This window comes from Hetaerina americana, unplaced genomic scaffold (genome assembly GCF_022747635.1).
Source record: "Hetaerina americana unplaced genomic scaffold, ioHetAmer1.1.p SCAF_2, whole genome shotgun sequence".
Classification (NCBI taxonomy): Eukaryota; Metazoa; Arthropoda; class Insecta; order Odonata; family Calopterygidae; genus Hetaerina; species Hetaerina americana.
Genome location: NW_027286763.1, coordinates 97,708,279 through 97,727,896, shown reverse-complemented (window position 1 = coordinate 97,727,896; position 19,618 = coordinate 97,708,279). Strand labels below are relative to the sequence as shown.

General features: G+C 40.3%; 1 protein-coding gene and 1 non-coding gene across 2 annotated transcripts in view; one reads left to right on the top strand and one right to left on the bottom strand.

Annotated features, from left to right (window-relative positions):
- The window catches only part of plx (PTB_TBC1D1_like and TBC domain-containing protein plx), a 337,895-nt gene that overhangs the window by 71,676 nt on the left and 246,601 nt on the right, over positions 1-19,618 (top strand). The window lies entirely within an intron of this gene.
- Positions 10,357-10,428, bottom strand: TRNAD-GUC (transfer RNA aspartic acid (anticodon GUC)). The gene has a single exon. It is a non-coding gene; the product is annotated as a tRNA-Asp (tRNA).

The window sequence follows — 19,618 nt, the reverse complement described above, 5'->3', positions numbered from 1 at the left end:
TCCTGTTCGGGGGAGAGGGTCCGCCGGGCAGGAGGGGATGGATAGTTGGTGGTGTTTTGCCACGGCACGAGCCGGCCGGTTCGGGGCGAGGTTTCTGGCAGTGCTCGCGTGTGTTTGCCCCGAGTGGGAGCGGAGGGCGGAAGGGATCCGGTCGCCGAATCTCTCCTCCGGAGGCGGCCAGGTTGCCCGTTAGAGGAGATAGAGAGAGCCCGGCGAGAGGAGGCGGTGCATGCGCTGTTCACGTGGCTTCAAAGGAGTGAGACGCTCGCGCGGCTATTTCTGGGCACCCTGATTCCATCCCTTTTGGCTCTTCTCGACCCTCACACTGTTGGGCCTCTTATGTCCCTTTTTGCCTTCCTTTCTCCTCTCCTTCATTCCTTCCTCCTCGGATCGCTCACTATCTCTTCCCCACCCCCTCGCCATTAGAATTTGTCCGAACGGTGGATGTAGGGGGGAAACAGAGGGAATTCATGAATGAAAAATGAAGTGTGTGAAATCTTCTCCTGCCTAATTAAATTCTTTAATTAGACAAAGGAAATGGAGACGATAGCAAACAACAAAATGGCTTTCTATGGTGAAAATCAAGCGTAACCTCCTAGTGACGGGAGGAAGAGAATAGATTTTTAAAAAATTGAATGCGAGCCCTGCGGTATCACCGCAAGCGGTGATGTTCTAGTTTCCGCAATGGTGGCAAAATGCTTTTTCTCTGTCTTGCATATTTTACAAAATGATGCAATTTTTGATTGCATGAAACTTTAATGACATAGTATGTATCCCTATGAAGCTTCAGCGGAATAGTCCATTGCATTATCGAATAACTGATGACATACCACAAAATGCAAGCATACACGAAGCGGAAAATTTATTTTATATTTTGTTTGGATTTGTTGTATAGAGTGGGGTAGAATCGAATCCCTAGTTTTAAAAAATCACTGAAGAGCGCGCAAGTGAATAAGCGGCGTGGGAGTAGTGGCGTTAGTTGGGGGAAACGATGCCATTTTCTGTAGTCACCATGCAGTGGTCTGGTGAGCATCGAGGCTTTGTCGTTGAAACATTCTTTAAGAAATATGATAGTGTGGTAGCGACGGGCACTGTGGTCCAGCGATGAAGCGCATTTTCACCTCTCTGGCTCAGTAAATAAGCAAAATTTTCGTCACTGGGCGACTGACAACCCAAGGAGCTCTTCATAGCCCCAACGTGACAGTTTGGTGCGCTGTATCCTCCATAGACATTATTGGGTCTTGATTTTTTTGAATCTCATGGTCCAACTGCTACAGTGAATGCTGTGCGCTATTGTGTGATGCTGGAGAACTTTTTACTCCCCAAAATGGAAGAGTATCGTGAGGAATATGACGCAGAGGCCTTTTGGTTTCAACAGGATGGTGCCACGGATCATACCGCTCATCGTTCGCGCCAAATCCTGCAAGAACAATGTACCGGCCGCCTGATCTCCTTTCGAGGGAATGCCCCATGGCCCCCTCGCTCCCCGGATTTGAGCCCATGTGATTTGGGGATAACTCAAAGCTGAGATTTTCAAAGTTTGGCTAAGGATCTCGGAAGCTCTTAAGGAGGCAATAACAGATGTCATCGCTGGAATAACGCAATATATGCTCAGAAGAGTTTTCTAAAACTTTTTTGAACGAATCAACATATGCTATATACATAAAAAAGCATGTATTCGCGTATATGCTTTTTAAACAGTCAAATCGAACTCACAGAACAAGTCCCTCGTTTTGACCTTGTCGGCAGAAAAGTGTGTGTCAAAACGCTGTGGCCGCACAGAAGCATGTTTATATTTTCTGGGAAATTATCATGCTTAAATCAATCGGATTTGTCATGAGCAAGCTCTTCATGAATTCATTAGTGTCAATATGAGGAATAGCGAGCACCAAAGGAACGATATCTGATATTTTTACTCTTCAACAATACCTGGCGGATAATTACCCCTTTTACCACCGTACCTCGACCCTTTCGGCTCGTTAGCATAAATACCCGCGCACCAATGTAGAGGAATGTCTCACCTGAAGGGGGAGGGAGGCGGGTGGCTCGCGAGTGGCTTTCTCTTAAGTCCCGCCGCGAAAATAACAGCAGTGGTGCTTGGGGCGCGTGTTGATTCCTCCGGACGAAAACGAACCATGCCAAGCCCCCTCGTCGCCTTCGACGTTTTGCGACGTCTTGAAAAGGTTTTTCTCTCAATTTGAATTCTCTCCGTTGTGTAATTGCATTTGGTCGGCGATTGTCTGTTAGTAATAGCTCATTAGCTCATGCGCCCTATTGTTATGAGACTTACCTTTTTTGTCATCCTCAGATGACTATCTAACCAAAAGAATCTTAATATTTAAGATTTTGTGAATTTCCGTTTTTCTCTGATGAGCCCGAAATTTGCACAACTACAGCCGATATATTTCAGTTCAATTGACCACCTCAATTCAGAGGAAGATTATACTGGAACATATTTTCCACTCTAAAAAGTATATTAACTCTATATAATGCGCTGTTTATGTACGGAATAAAAAATTACACTTAGTAATGGATATTGGAGGAGCGAGAGACAGTGAAGGTCATAATATTTCCATTGAGGGATAGGTGGGTAATTTGCTGGTGGTAAGATTTTCAGCCAAATCTTAACAAAGTACATTAATGTGTCCCATTGTTAAAGTATCTTTGCGACGGGCGGCGTACTTTTATTTAAGTGCTCTCCTCATGACACTCAAGTAGGGATGCGGGATACCTCTAATCTGCAACCGCCGAGATTAAAACCCGCGGTTTCGTGGTAGGAAGCTAGTACGCCAGCCGCCAAATCAATCGGATCTCTGGAGTTGAATAAAGTCTTCTGCTTTCACGGTCTTTCTCATGGCTTTTCATCGTATATATTGAGCGCATAAAGTGACTTGCATCTCGCTTTTGAGTATTCAAGAGCAGTACAATGGTTTAAATGTGAGGCCTTCAGGCTCACTTTAAAGTTGATCCGTGTAAATAAGACCCACTCTCAGAGAAAAATATTGGCCTCCAGGAATGTTATGATAACGTGCAACCAAATGCTTTCTGGAAGTAATATTTCAATAAAAAAAGTCAAATCAATACTTACTGGTGGTGGTGAAAGAGTGCATGCACTCTATGCAGGAGTTGAGCCGCAGTTCTTGGCTGTTCAGGTGAGTACCATGCCTACAAGACCTAAACAATAAGATTAATAATCTCACTTCATCGTTGACAAAAATCTTTGAGGCCCTTCGTTTTTTTCTTTCAAATACCGAAAAGAACTTCTTGACTTTCTGTCATATCGTTGCCCGATATACTAGTAATGATGGGAGTTTATTAGGGCGGACGGCAAGTCTTCTCGCAAAACGCATCGTCATTTCGGGGAAATAAATATTTACCATTAAGACCCTCGAGCAACTCACCCCGGATGCCTTTATTGTCCTTTGCGCTCGGAGGCTCGTTATTCCCTTAAAAATACTCGTCTGCGCTGAGCTCACAATGCCTGAATCAACCAATTTACTTGGAATAAGCCCTTAATACACCTCCCACAGAGTTCACTATATCTCACGATATTGTCTTACATTTGAAATCATTGCACATGGAGAATGAACGTTTTGCTTTGTGTTTTCATTGTTGTCCCATGCTCTGAGCCTGCTTAATTAAAAATAATGTGTCGTTTGTCGTCTTTTGTTTGTTTCCTTGCTTCGTTTAATTTTTTTAATTTCCATTCCGCTGGCGTCGTCATTATTAATTCTTCGGTGATTTACGTTGATGCAGTCAAGCATTTGAACGTGCTTTAAGCTCCGAACGTTATCTTTTGAACTTTGTCTGGGAATTTTTTCCAGGGTCCATTTATTTCATTTTAGGGAGGAAAGAATAAAATTTTTTTTAAATATTAATTTATTGATGAACATTCGTCGCGGTCAGTTGATATTTCATGTCCAAATTTATTTTGTCTTCATTGTAAACTAAGTTACTTTTCTATTGGGTACAATTGTCCCTGTGTTTGCTCTGAGAATGGATTAAGTAAGTTGCTAGTGTTTTTTAGAGGCAATGCATCCTGGGAGTACGTTTTTTTTTCAAATATACCATGTCATCATGCTTATTTGGTGTCTATTAACACATACCTGCTGTATATGTTTCTATAAGCCTTCTATATATTCCGGTAAAATATTGTAAACACTATAACACACAAAAGTGTAGAAGTTGGTATGTTATTTTTCTTGCTTTTATATAAAACGATTAAAATGCCAATATTTTGAATTTCGCTGAAATCTTAATTATGGTTTTTACTGTATTTTCAATTTTGTTGTTCGTACATTTAGCCTTGCGTATTAGAATTTGCATCGTGGAAAATGTTTCCCGGTGAGCAAAATACGTATTTTGTTCTCCGTGCAAAATTTCCTTGCAATGGAACGAATTTCTTCACGAATTATTTTGCTAATTTTTTTCCGAATCTTCAATTTGCAGAATGTCCGCTGAACATTGCGCGCAAAATGGGCTCAAAATTCAATTTCATTTCATTTTTTCCGTATCACGTTTTGCTGCATCAGAATCGTTTAAAAAGCTCCCCCCCCCTCCTCTACCCCATCTTTTCCTTGCTTTTGTTTATTACAATGGATCGCAATTCAAGCGAGTCGGACCCATATCCCTTCAGACATTTACGGCTAGTGGAGGAGGGCGGGCGGGCTTATTCCCCCGAAATGAAGTTTTCGGCGAACGAGGCCGTGAGTGTGCCTGACTGGCCATTGCCGTCCCACTGGTTTCGCCCTCCGCCGACGCAATAACATCACCCCAGCAGCCTTAATCCTCCCAGATCCTTCCCATCTCCCCTTCGTCTCCGTTGCCATTCATTTATGCGGGCTCTTCCGCACAGAGACACAAGCCGTATAGCGGGCCCTCACCTTATCTTTTTCCCCATCATCTCCCACCCGTCAGAATTACCGCCACCACTCCGCATCCTCCTCCTGACGTAATCCCGCCCGTGTTCCTTCCCGCGGCCATCCTCCGTCTTGAGAGATCACGCGGGCTAGGGGCGGTCAGTAGGCGCTCCTCGGGGACAACCCTCGTGCCTGATTAACCTCGCCTGTATGCGAGCAACTCCCCCTCCTCAACATGCCGCCAGCTCCGGAGCCAATCTGATTTCGGCGCGCATTATTTAAGCCCGTGAAATTCACCGCGGTGCGATTTTTTTCCTCGTTTCCTTCGGGCCGCGTCGTGGATGAGTGAAAAAAGTTTCACGGTGTGCTCGTCGTCGGCGATTTGACGGTTAATTGTGCATGTGCGAAACCTTGTCGCGTTCTTTCACAGCACTCTCGTTCTACAAGTTTTGAATTCACGTTCGCCAGAATCCGTGCATAGGGGAGAAATTCCCTGGATTCCGGTTTTCGTGTTGAATTAACCTTGTCTGCGAGATTGCTTTCGTTCCTTCAATTATTTGGGTGAATGGTAATTTAATTAAATGAATCAGTAAACCTTACAGGTTAAGGCTTCGCTTTGTGGAAGTTTTGTGTATCCCTACTTCAAATGAAAGAGAGACGTACTTTTCCGCAGAATACATGTATATTGCGCACGACGCGTTTCGTTTCACCGTGACACAGCATCATCAGGTACAGATTTGTAATGGGATACGTGTGGGGTGTAAATATAATGGATAAATTGAATTACGTTGGGACTCAAACGGAATTGTTTATTTCTTAGGAACCAGTAACTAATAGAAGGCAAAAATGTGGTTATTCTGAAAGAGGGGTGATCCAAGGGCACGCCGTACCCAATGAATTCTATGGAAAACTACGCCTCGTTTTCAATTGAAATATGGATTAAATAATAAAGAGAAGTAATTTTTTTCGCAGATAATTGTTTATTCCTAATTCATTAATGACTTAACAAGTGGTACATATGATAATCCGTAAGAAATATGGAATATGTTAATTGTCGTTTAATGTATTGCTTTTGTGGGAATTGAGGGGGATCGAGATGGTGCGGGGGCTAACGTACTGGCTTCCCACCCTGAGGGCGCGGGTTCAAATCCCGGCGGTGTTGAATATTTTTCAGAGGTATCTCGATTCCTACTTGAGGTGCTTTGTGGAGGGCACTTTGAGTGAGTACGCCGTCCGTCGGATGGGACGTTAAACTGCGGACCCCTTGGCGCCTTTCGTAAAGAGTAGGCTAATGCCGACGCCGGGTTTCTCTCCACCCTTCATCATTTCCTGTCCATCCCCTATGGCGCAAATGACCTTAGCTGTCGGTCGCCTCCCCTAAAAAACTACTACTTTTGTGGGAATTGAAAGGTATTGCTTGACCTAATGCGATGTAGCAGCAATACCTTTAGTGGTCTTGTTTTCATAAGAGTGAAGCAAGCGCCCGTAATTGGGAGGAGCACAGCGAGATAAGCTATCTAAAAGCGGAATGACATATATTCACGGTGGTGCTACATAGTGATCGCCAGGTTTTAGACTTAAAATATATATTCTGAAAAATACGTATCTCATTGAAATGAATTTTGAGGCTAGGCATTATAAAAATAAATAATGTTTATTATTTCTTCGTTATGGGTGGCGGTAGTCAACGGGTTGGACCACGGGCCCAGGAGGGCCCGGGTTCGATTCCTGGTAAAGCATCTTTGGGCTCCCTCAGCTTCACCCAAGCTGTGTGATTTCCTGCTGCCAGATCTTCCTGGGAAGCCATAGCCGGGAAACAGGGACCATAACAGGGAAAGGAACTGGCCCCCTGACCTGATGTATGAATTTCACCCGCCTTTGGGCTTAGTACTGGGTGAACTCTACCAATCACCTACCAAACCGTTATTTGGGTTGGTTACTTAGTTCATGGTTTTTATGCAGCAGCATAAATAAATAGTCTCAAGCGTAAATAATCTCAAGCACAATAAATAATCTCGTTACAGCATTTAAAAATAATCTCAAGAAATTATCTTCCAGCACATCTACAACAAGCATTCCTGAAAATATTCTTACTAGTTCTGAAAAGAAAATCAGCTGAGTTTAGTCCTCATGTAATTCAGAGACTTGACAGAGAAAAGGTCATAGTGCTGGTGATGCCCTTTCTTTTTCCTCTCGATCTCTCTAATTTTTATTTAATTCCCTAGATTAATATCTTCAAATACATGTTTTCGTAATTCCGCAGAATTTTTATTTTTCCTTCAATTATATGCAGTCTATATCAATTTGTTCGGGAAATTTTAATCTCTTTAGTGTAAGTAACCCTCGCCCAACATCGAAATTTGAGCTGTAGGTTTGTAGATATGAGTTAGTTTTCCATTTTTGAATTATGATGCATTTTGCAATAGTGATCCAGTCCACCTTTATCGAAACATTTATCGAGTTTCAGGGATGATACCTCGTAATTTGGATACCTTAAATTGATATGGAATAGCGTGCATGCGGTGTAGATCAGTCTTGAAAAGGGGGAGAGAGTTATTCCAGTGCCTCCCAAGAGTTGTGAGCGTTACATTCGTTGACTACTGTGCCGTAACGTAGTCGCTAACTGAGGTCCTCGGTACCTTGCCAACGAGCCTTATTTTCTCAAACACGTTTTTTTCCGATAACAATTTTGTTATGTGCCGTGAATGCTTGTGGTGCGCTCCAGGAGGGATCGGCACGTGACCCACTTCACAACGGTGGGATTTATCTGATGGGGGATCTCTCTTTGCTCTTTACTTTACAGGTCGTATATATTTCCTTTCATTGCGGGCCTCTTGTCTGCGTCGGAATGCTCCGAATCCGGTGTTTGAGGTAAAATATCATATATAATTCTCAAGCTGTCGCAGCAGAAAGAACTGGTTACCGTCTGTGCGCCTACTTTTTCGATGGCTATGTTCTAATTATTCTTATGTCATCGCAAATTTGCACATTCGGTGCACCATTTTTTTCAGGTATTTTTTGTTATTTCATTGATATTCTAAATACTTAGCTTTGCATTTTGACATTGAGAATTTTATTTTGACGATAATTCTATGAAATAATGGCTTGATTGTATTTGGCTTCATTCGTGAATATTTATGACATGTTGTACAGACTTCCCCGGCATCGCACTCGTTCCCTGACGGGGAAAAGCGTGAATGGGTTAAGGCCAATGTAACCATTTTTTGATGTGCGCGTTTTACTTTTTTTCAATTGTAGGCTGGATGGAGCACCTCGGAATTTGGAATATAGCTCTCCTCCATGTTCATATCTCCGATACGATCTCTAGGCTATACCTAATAGTTTGAAGAGTCTTTAATAAGCGGTATTGAGTTGAATGCTAAGAGCATTAATTGATTCGTAATTTTAAAATAAAAGGCCATGGAAACCTACACATATACTATATTACTCACTCTTATCTTTGAGACTGGCAGAGAGTACCTATAGAGTGCGATTTTGGCAGGAGAAAATGGATATTATTGGCAATCCACTTCCGTACCAAGTTATTTTTAGTGTTTCCTACGGCGATTGGAGTTTTTATTTAAATTTTCGTAATTTTTATCTTCCTATCAACGAGGCAAGTACATCCTGATTTAGGAGCCTACAGCAGCAGCTTCCTCTTATGTATCAAGTTTAATACTTGCGCTTACCGCTATTATGTTCCCATTAATTTGCAAATTTCCGCTGCAAATAAGTGACAATAAAACAAAATAAAAGAAAAATTGAAATGTTCGCTTTAAGTCTGCGTTTCTTTGAGCAGGAAAGACAGAAATATTGTAATCAAACTAATGGGCACCTAAGACGTTCATCGTTCTTTGTCGTGAATGTGCTCATGTCAAAATGTCATTATTTCGGAAGAATAATTACTATATTATTAAATGCCTGTAATTTTACATAGGTCATTATCTCGCAAACGGATAATAGTTTTTGTTTGAAATAACGAGACTTTAGCTCATCGCATTGTGTAAAAGGTTCTCGTTATCCCTCCTCTTTGCACGCCTAGAATTGCCAATTATGCGCTCGGAAGGTAGTAACCTAAAAAAAAGTTTAATAATGAGAACGCTGTAAATTTTCCGCGGCCATGAATAACCATTTCTCTTAAATCTTGTCGTCGCTTTGTTTATCCCCGTAATTAAAACCTCCCCGTAACATTTCTGGGCGACCGGGCGGAGGTCTTATCGTAAATTTCGTCCGGCGGCGATGTTTGCTGATGAGTCGTCGCCGTCTCCCCGTTTCCCTCTCGCATCCACTCGAGAATTTTCATTCCCCGGAATGAGATTAAAAAGACGCGCAATCTTCGGAGTACTCAAAGCGCCCCTGCCACCTCCGCCGCCTTCGGTTCTCTCCCGCGAAGAAACCCCTTTCTCAAAAGTTTCTCGGGCTCGCCTCAAGCATCTGCGGTATGCGCGCTTCCAGTTTCTTCTTCTCGAGCTTTCACCCTACCTACACCCTCCATTTTTTCTTCGTACTCCTCCGCGGTCTCACCCTTAAGGCTGCGTTCACCCGTTCGGGAATTTTCTTCATATTTTTCCTCCATCTAACGATCTCCTTGTGTGCGGAACGAACCAAGGCGGTTGATTTCTTTTTCCTTCTTTTTTTATCGTACGGAAGCTTTTGTTGCCCACCTTTTCCTCTTTGAATTAGCACTAGCGGGTCCTAGTCTCTTGAACATTAGAACTGGCATCCGCGTTACTCGCTCTTTTGACTTACCTAGTACGAGATCCCTCGATATGTATTGGCTTGTGAAGTTTAGTTCTACTCGTCATAAAAAAATATGATCCAACTACTTCACTGTTGTCGTACTTGATGTTTCAAGCATGAGGCCTCATTTATGTTGCTAGATTATCTCCGACTTAATGCAATAGATTATTTCATGGATACCTCAGCTTCCACTTATTGTCTCCCTGCCATAGAGTTTTCTAATATTCGTCTGCCGTTCGTTTTGTCCAGTTAAGAATCTTCTAATGATTTGGTTTCTACCTCGTTTGTGGTTGTACGGAACCCCGCCTTCGTATGTCTCCTTTGCCATTACAAGATTGTTTTCCCTTAAGTGTCTTCCTATTGCCTAACGAATTTCTCCCTTCTTTTGCAATATTTGTATCCATATATCAACTTTATTCTTCACAGACACGACATTTATTATGTTTCCGGTGTTTTCTCCTTACCCGTTGTACGTACAAATGCCGTTTGTTCGTATTTAAATTTCTATGTTTTTTGATTGTCTTCATAGTGTTTTGAGATTAATTGATAGTTTTGGCCTTGTCTCCTCTCAAACCTAATGTCAATTCTCTTATACCTTGGAAGGTCTGTATCACATCCTCTCTTTTTACGAGACAGTTCTTTGTTCTGGTAAATCTTATCCTTTTCTTAGCAATCATGCCTTCGTGAAAGTATAAATTTTAAAGTTACTGCAGTCGGAAAAACACTGAAAAATCTGGAATTAATTAGAAAAAAAATTCTCCCCGGCGGGGAATCGAACCCCGGTCTCCCGCGTGACAGGCGGGGATACTGACCACTATACTACCGAGGACTGCGAGGATGGGGGATTCTTCCATTCGTTTTCTTGGAACTAGGTGGAGTTATCACATCCTGATGTTCGTTTTTCCGTGCCCGTTATCGATCGTGCTGTTATCTTATCTAAGGGTCGTGGTCTTATTTTTAAACTGCGCTTGTGAGAAATATTTGTTTCGCTTCGTAGCATAAGTATTTTTGGATGTTGCATGTCGCCCTAAAATAAATATTAATTCCGCGCGAGAACCTCTCTTTCATTTTTTTTAGGGATTCATGGATAACGTAAAAGGAAAGCTTTTACCATATGCGTCAATAGTGGGAGTATTTGCTTCAGCCATTGATTCGTGTGGGTAGACAATTCCTGGTAATGAGAAGCCTTAAGCCGAAGCTTGAGAGAAAGAATTGTATCATTGTAATAAAACACATACTATATATCGCTAGTGGATTTGTGAGACTGATCCAGGTGGTCTTCAGTTATTCTCTTGTCGAAGTGCCCTACCGGTGCGCAGTCTTTCTTGTAATGGCACGATGTTTTTCTTCTAGGTCCATAGAAAGTCGTCCAAATCTCTATGGAAATCCTCGAGCCATTCCAGGAAAAGAACTTTACCCCTTGTATTTCTTCTGGTAAATGTCTCTGAAGACGCCAGTGATATGCAGTGATTGGGAACCATAATAATTATCATTTTAAAATTCCGTGATGAGAAGTGGGTGCCATAAACGATGTAGGTAACGAAAGGGACTTAAAAATTATTTTAATTTACTTGAACCTAATTATTACTGATTGGAGTTGAGTCAAAAACATTGATCACATTTAAATATCTGCAAGGATGAAAAACTGCCCGGTTATCACCGCGTAAGCAGTTTCTTCAATCAGTATTTTAGTGTATGATAGTTTTTTTACGAGGGAAAACACAAACTATCGGCGGCAAATTCCTTGTATACTTGCGGAACAGAATAAGTGCTGAGCACCTTGGGTTTACTGGAAAAAGCCGCATCCTAAGGGGTTGCAAAGGCGTCCGCTTCCCTCCCTTTATCCAAACCACTGTGCCTTCTGCAACGATCGTAGGCTTGCATCTAATTGTGTGGGACGGAATATGAAGGTAACCTGTATCGTGTGGAGCCAAGGGCATCGATGCATGTATTCAGTGACGGTAGGGGGGGAGGGAGAAATATCCTTCAATGTTATTGCATGTTACTGATTATGGATGGTGAATTACATAATGCATACATGTAATTTCTTGCCGTGATGTGGAGGAAATCGGATATGAGAGTGATTTTTCGGTCTCCGTTTGCGCGGTACCAACAGCACGGTATCATTTATTTACTTGCTGGCGAGTGATATTTTGTTTTAAATCAATATTCACTTTATTTATGATTACTGAACCTTAAATAGTCGCCAAAATAAGATTCGGCCGTTGCATGGATTGAATTGTTACAATAGATTTTTTCGGCTATTTTCGCTTAAATTACCCTGAAACCCTAATGGGCTACCTATTATGTGCTTGAGTAGACCACCAAAACTTTATGAATGAAGAAATAGTGATTATAATGCATCTAATATTTTCGTATTAATAAATTTGGTTCGAATTCATCGATAAAGTGAAATTCAAATTTAAAAACGCATTCATGAGATTAAAACTAATCCAGAAACTAATAATCATCCAAAGCAACGATTGACCATTATTGTATTATTAATTAATATTTTAATCTATTCAATCCAAATATGGATGAATTATCTTTTGAATGAGGGTTTTTCTAGAGGTGCGTGAATATTCACAGAAACTTCGACGGTTCAATGAATTTGCGATTGGCCATGGCTAATTATGGTTTCCCTATTATTTTATTCATTCATTTCATGCTCGCATTCCTGCCCGATCTCCATTTTCTGTAATTTTAACTGTCGGTAAACACGAATGCTCGGCTATATTAATTTTCAAAATGTTGTTTAACAATTTTTGTGGATAAACTAGCACACCAATGTGTAAGTTTGATGGGTTGCGTATCCACGAGGAAGAAGTTTTGAATCCTGGAATTTATTAAAAATTTTGCTCGTTACTCCGTTTTAGGGATTTCGGGCCTTCCTTCCCCTGATTCCTCAAGCCTGAAAATAAAATTAGGACGCACGCCCGTCAGAGGTCTCCAGTTAAGATATCGGCAGTAGAATGCACGGAATGGCGTCGTTATTTTAGGCTTGTCTCCTCAGCGACAAACTCGAGACAGTTTAAGACCTGTATCGCTTGTTTTCGAAAGCCTTTTATGAAATCCCTGTTGTCTCACCCTCTCGTCTTTAAAATATAGACGACCAACTTTTCGACCAAAACTTTTCCCACCTTGGAAACTCGGGCGAGGGAGACAGGGGGAGGAGGAGGCATCGGGACGGAAAGGCGGCAGTTTCCCTTTCAAATGGGGAGCCCTTGACAGCGTGTCCCATCCGTGAAGAAGAATAAAAGAGATGGGTTTCTTTCCATCCTGGAGGAGGGGGGCTCTTGTTTGAGACGTTCGGGAAGGAGGAGATAATAAAGGAGTGCAAGACCTTGCTAAGGCAGGTCGTGGAGTGGAAATGAAAGGTATTTGTGTATCTAGTCATTTGATTGTCAAGCATTCTCTTAATGTCTAACGGTGGAGACCACTTCAAATTTTTAATTTAAATCTATGCGCATAATATTCTTGCCGCAGTCTACAGTTCTGAGTTTATGCCTTACCAATTGCTGCCATTATAAATTCGCTTTGAACAGCTACATAACATCTGCTAACTTTTTAAAATTCGGTCATTCCCCAATTTTACTGCGCTCATTCAAAATCCAATACGAATCAAATACCATTCTCATCATGCGTATTTGTTTATTCATTCGACATTTAGCCAAAAACAGCTAGTGTTTGCCTTTTCCGTTGGACTACTTTATCGAGGTCAGTGAAAAACGCCCGAGAAGGAATGCTTTGCTGAGGTTGAAAACGAACTCCCGCCCTCCAGATTTGCAAGTGAGAACGTTGTCCCACCGAAGCCGACAAAATAGAGTGAAAAAAAAGCTTGCAGCGTGTTTTTTATATCGTATTACGGAAGGCGATAATATTGATGTATTTTTATGAACCATTCGCAAACTTAACTGCGATCCAAAGCGAGATTTTGCTTTTCTTTCACGACCTTCGCATCAAGTTTAGTACGTGAAAGATTCTGTTAATTCATCATTTTTCGGAGGATATATAACCCAATATCGAGTTCCAAGTCATACTCTTTATCAAAAATTTGATACGGGACCTTCGCACCCTTTCTTTTACCCACTCTATCAAGTCATTGTTAATGTGTAGTTAGGTTTTACAGCATACTGGCGGTTTCGGATGCAGAGCGTGCTAGATTGAAGTTTTCTCGTATACGCATGTAGTGCATTTCACATATTCTTCCGCTACCTAAGGTAGGGATTGAATCATATATTTATTATTTTATTAAACATGCATAAATGAAAATCGAAGGGACGGTAAGGAATTTTTGAGTGATTTGAGCGCTGAGATACCGACCATAGGGCCCGGGTTCATTTCCGGGTGACGCTTCTCAGTACCCTCACTTCCACCCAAGAACTCCCCCCCCCATCCCAGAGTTTTAATGTAACACGCTGTTGGGCTTAGTACTAGGTGATCTCCACCCTCACTTATCTAACCAAACTTCGGATTTAATGTAGCATCTCGACGATACTTTTGCAGATGGAATTACGTAACTCACGAATAAATATGACTATCACGACAGACTAAAAAGTGAATTGCACCCTAAATGAGCCTTTCATGAAATATTTTTTAGATAAAGAAAAATACTTCTAATTGATTTCCGTCTTAATTGACTGGCCGATCAAAACTTAGCGATGTCTCAGGTTGTAATCACATGGGTTGAGAAAATATTAGCTGTAGCATATTCTTAAATCTGTAAATTTAGGAATCCTCAAAGGAAGATATCAGGGTAGTTCTGAGGATTTTTTTACTGTAGCTGATTTTGCATATCGTTAAGGAAGCCCTTCAAACTAAAATGATTCAATGCTTCTATCCTTTATGGAGAACTTTCTGAATTTGATCTCTCCCTCTTTCCTTTAGAATTCAACTCATACATCATTTTTTCAAGTTTCGTTAGAATATTATATTTCAGTGGCAGAAAAAATGTTTTCCATTAATACGCCCAAGTTCCAGCGATACATCAGATCCTCAGTCAGTGTTGCTTTTCATTCCTTCATTATTGTTAACGTCTAAAATAAAGAATTGCCTTACAAAGAGGATCAGATGACCAATGGTAAATATCTACTTTAATTTACGCATGAAGTTTAAAAAATCAAAATATTTTAAATTTTGATTGTTGAAATAATTTTTTGGCCTAATACGTATTGAGGTTCCAACAACTTAAGTCTAGTTAAGAGGTTGGTTCGGTCATGTTACTAGTACTTATATTCAAGAGGTTGAAAGAAACAACTGTCCATACGGACGTAAAATATAAAAAGATTTTACGTGTCATCTGCAATGTAAGAATGACGCCATATTTTAATAGCAATTTGGAACAGCAATTCTGCTTGGGTCTTCCTTTATTAATCGTGAAATTTTTAGTGCTCAATTTTATTAGCTAAGTATAATATAAGCCCAAGTAATTATGATAAATTAACTCGTTAATTATGATATTTCTTTATTTGTGTATTGTTATGCTTATCGTTTTTGCGGTTGAATCTAGTTTTTCATTTTCTCCCGGTAAAATGTAAATATCCTATAATGCAAAATTCTCGGTTGATTTTTTTTTCATCCATAATAAAAGATGACTTGTGTGTGTGTGTATATATTCTTTGGACGGGTTACTTAGAATCGGTAGTGCCAGAAATTTATGATCTTGGAATAAGATGATTATCTGTCCGAATCTATTCCGTGGTTAACCATTTAAGGTAAGTGTTGCTCGCCGAATATTGACTTTGCGACTTGGCAACTTAACAGTTTTTCTTAAGCTTATGAATCATTCCTTTTAAATGATGTTAGTGGGAGATAAGCCAAGTGATTACAAATCGTTTCATGTGAAGGATATTTCGCCAGCACAGTTTGAAAGTGTGAAGATATTAAGCACGTGGCGTATTGAATTGGGCAAACATTTTTTTGATGAGGATATTAAACGAAGCGGCGATCGTTGTGATTATACATATGTATAGGATTTTGCTTAATATATACACGCCCACACATATTTGTGTGTTCGTCTTTCATATGTGTTCCTATCCCTTTAACTTATATCTTTATTCATATGTATGAATATATATAAACATAAATAATTAAAGCGAAGGAGCAGGATGGCGCTAGCCCACAAAAAACAGAGAAACACATACAAAGGGACAATCCTACTTATTCCAAATTTTCGGTGGCAAAACTACCTTCCTCTGGGGAGAGAAGGAAGTTTATACATATATATGTATACATACGTATGTATGTATATACTTCCGTATTAGATATACATATGTATACATGCATATGTATATCTAATACGGCCTTCTCCTAGGGTTATTCGTAGTAGTAGTAGTTTTGAGGGGAGGCGACCGACAGCTAAGGTCATTTGCGCCATAGGGGATGGATAGGAAAGGATGAAGGGTGGAGAGAAACCCGGCGTCGGCATTAGCCTACTCTTTACGAAAGGCGCCAAGGGGTCCACAGTTTAACGTCCCATCCGACGGACGGCGTACTCACTCAAAGTGCCCTCCACAAAGCACCTCAAGTAGGGATCGAGATACCTCTGAAAAATATTCAACACCGCCGGGATTTGAACCCGGGTTATTCGTTTATTCATGTGTATCCATATGTGTGTTTGTAGTATATATATATATATATATATATATATATATATATATATATATATATATATATATGTGTGTGTGTGTGTGTGTGTGTGTGTGTGTGTGTGTGTGTGTGTGTATATATATAATATTCATATAAAAAGTCAACCCTAAGGCCGGTTTGGTAGGTGATGGTGGAGTTCACTCAGTACTAAGCCCGACGGCGTGTGAAATTCACTCATCAGGGTAGGGGGGCCAGTTCCTTTCCCTGTGCCGGTTATGGTTTCCCAGGAAGATCTGGTACCCGAAAAATCACATAGCTTGGATGGTACCTTGAGATCGCTAGAGAGACTTGCCCGGAAATGGAACCCGGGCCCTCCGGTCGGTAATCCATCGTTCTTAAATGTGTGTGTATATATATATATATATATATATATATATATATATATATATATATATATAATGGGATGGCGCAATAGAACACAAAGAGAATAGCAACATTTAAAAGGACACTTACACGGTAAATTGTTCGAGCTTTCGGCTCTCTCAGAGACCTTCTTCAAGGCTCACTTGAAGAAGGCCTCTGAGAGGGCCGAAAGCTCGAACAATTTACCGTGTGAGTGTCCTTTTAAATGTTGCTATTCTATTTGTGTTCTATTGTGCCGCTCGTGTGAGTTTTTCCGTATAATCGTATACATATATTTTATATATATATATATATATATATATATATATATATATATATATATGTGTGTGTGTGTGTGTGTGTGTGATGTATAAAATTTAGCACTAGTGGACACAGACAAACACGCAGAAACACAAAAAAAGAAAAGAAACTCACCAAGTTTCGAATTTTCGGTGGTCGCAGCCACCTTCCTCAAGAAAGAGGGAGATAGAACTGAGTGGAATACGATGGCTGGAACTATGGATGAAAGGGGAAGGTGGGGAGAGGTTTCCGAAGGGAAGAGTTTGGAGGAGAAGCGTTAGGAGGGGGATATAAATGAACAAATATTGCCTTTTGCACCATTACAACGCCCCTGCTCACACATCGTTACTTGTGCGGGAATTTTTGGCCAAAAACAACACACTAATGATGCCTCAAACACCAGACCTGGCCCCCAGTGACTTTTTCTTGTTCCCGAAACTGAAGTGGGCCATGGAAGGAAGACTACGCTACCATTGACGAGATAAAGACTGCATCGAAGGAGGAGCTGAACAAGATCGCAAAAAAATGATTTTTTGAAGTCCTTCGAGGAAGGAAAAAACGTTGGAACAGGTGTATAATATCTAATGGGGATTGCTTTGAAGGGGACAAAATAGGTACTCATGGATAAATAAAGAAATTTTTGAAAATACACAAAATTCCTGATACTTTTTGAACATACCTCGTATACATAACACTTTTGTGAAAGTCTTACGGACGTGAATAATAATGTATAAAAGTTAGCTCTATTGGACACAGGAAAAAACACAGAAACGCACAAAATAGAAAAGAAACTCACAAGGTTAGAAACCTTGTGAGTTTTTTTTTCTATTTTATGTTTCTGTGTTTTTGTCTGTGTCCACTAGTCCTAACTTTTATACATTATATATATATATATATATATATATATATATATATATAACACATTAATTATGGAATATACTTTAAGGGAATTTTTTTGATAAATTAAGAGAGATTTAGTGGTTTTTAGGGCATAGAAGCCCTCGATTTATAAAGAAAGAAAACAAATGCCTTTGAGTTTTTACGAATTTATATTTAAAACTTTTACCGTTGCCATTTAAAAATAGTACTCCCCGTTTTTTGTAATGATACGAGACGAATAAATATATGAGGCGGATTATGCTTTGATTATTTTTTCTGAGTTAAATCTTCATGTAAACACATAATGTTCTGAAAAATAACTCTGCGGAGCATCTGTTGCTCGCGCCTGTGTGCGTCATCGAATTATATTTCCTCTTTCATGGATTTAAAAAAATTGATGAATTTGGATTTAAAAATATTTGTTCATAAAAAGATATATTGCTAGCCCCCCTCGAAAATGAACAGATGTAGAAGATGGCGCCAAGAACTGCAGTGGTCCACTTCTCCAAGAACTTGTCTCCAAGAACCGTTATTGCTTGTATTCAAGCGTTGATGTTCTATCGAAGTATTTTCAGTCCCTACAAAATGTATTACTGCCGATCGGAAGCTATCATCAGTTTTAATGTTCCTTGGGAGGCTCGTAATCGCCTGTGCACCCCAAATTAATGGACATTTATTGCTTCACTCATTTCTTGCAGAATTAAAACCCAATAAAATAATTTCCTTTACATAGAGTTGATAAAATCCAGAAGTTAGGAGGGTCCTTCCCATTCACCCGAGGTTTCCTGGTTGTTAAAAGCTGATTCCAAATTCGGATGTTGTGAACATGTATATTTCGGTATTCCTTAGAAGTTCTAAATAAAATATGCCTATTTTTTCTCCACTTAATAACGTAATGTAGACCGCGGCTTCTACGATTAAACGTCATTCTCAAGACTATGGAATAACATAAAGTTATGCAATAGACTGTATTTATAAGTTCGACGAAACGGGCTCTAAGCTTCATTAGTGCGAAAATGTTTCGCCATTATGTTATTTTTGTGAGGAATGTGGAAGAAGATCGCCAGGGAGACACTTGGTGAGGCGTGTTTTTTTGACCGACAGCCAATGTCATCATTCAGAAAATCTTGTGGGGCTGCGAAGGAAATTAGTGGGAATACATTTTTCATAGCTAAAAATGCAATATTACAATGCCTAGCAAGAAGTTTTTAAACCAGCTAGCTAATATGTTTAAGAGATGGTGATGAATAGTGTTCTGTTTTGTAAGTAGTAGGTATTTTCCAAAAATTATTTTGTTTATATAATCGCCTTTTTCGACTCGAAAGGCCCTATCCACCAAGAGCTAGTTCCTCCGGGACAGAAAGTTAACGGTAAGTTATTCGTGGAACTCCTCGGAAGGCTGCGGAAAAGAGTGAAATGCGTCAGGATTTCTTTGCCAACTGTAGGCTGCACTACGACAACGCGCCGACCAAAACTCCCAGAGTATACCTGGCCAAGCATGTGATGGCAACGCTGCCCGAACCTTCCTACAACTGCGATGTGGCACCGTCGAACTTCTTTTTGTTCCCAAGAATAAAAAGGAGATTAAAAGGCAACCATTTTGGAACGCTGGACGTCAAAGGTCGTTACGAAATGCCTGAATGAGGTTCCCGTCGACACCTATCAGGAAGGTTACCGAAACTGCCAGAGGTACTACTGGTGTTATTTTGAAAAATGTCAGTAATTTATGCTTTGATATGCAATGAATTTTTTTCCGGAAGTATTATATTTATTTTTGGGAATGACCCTGTATTATTATGTATCATTTATTATCGAATTTATTTCAAGTGACTTGAGGGTAGATGTGATAT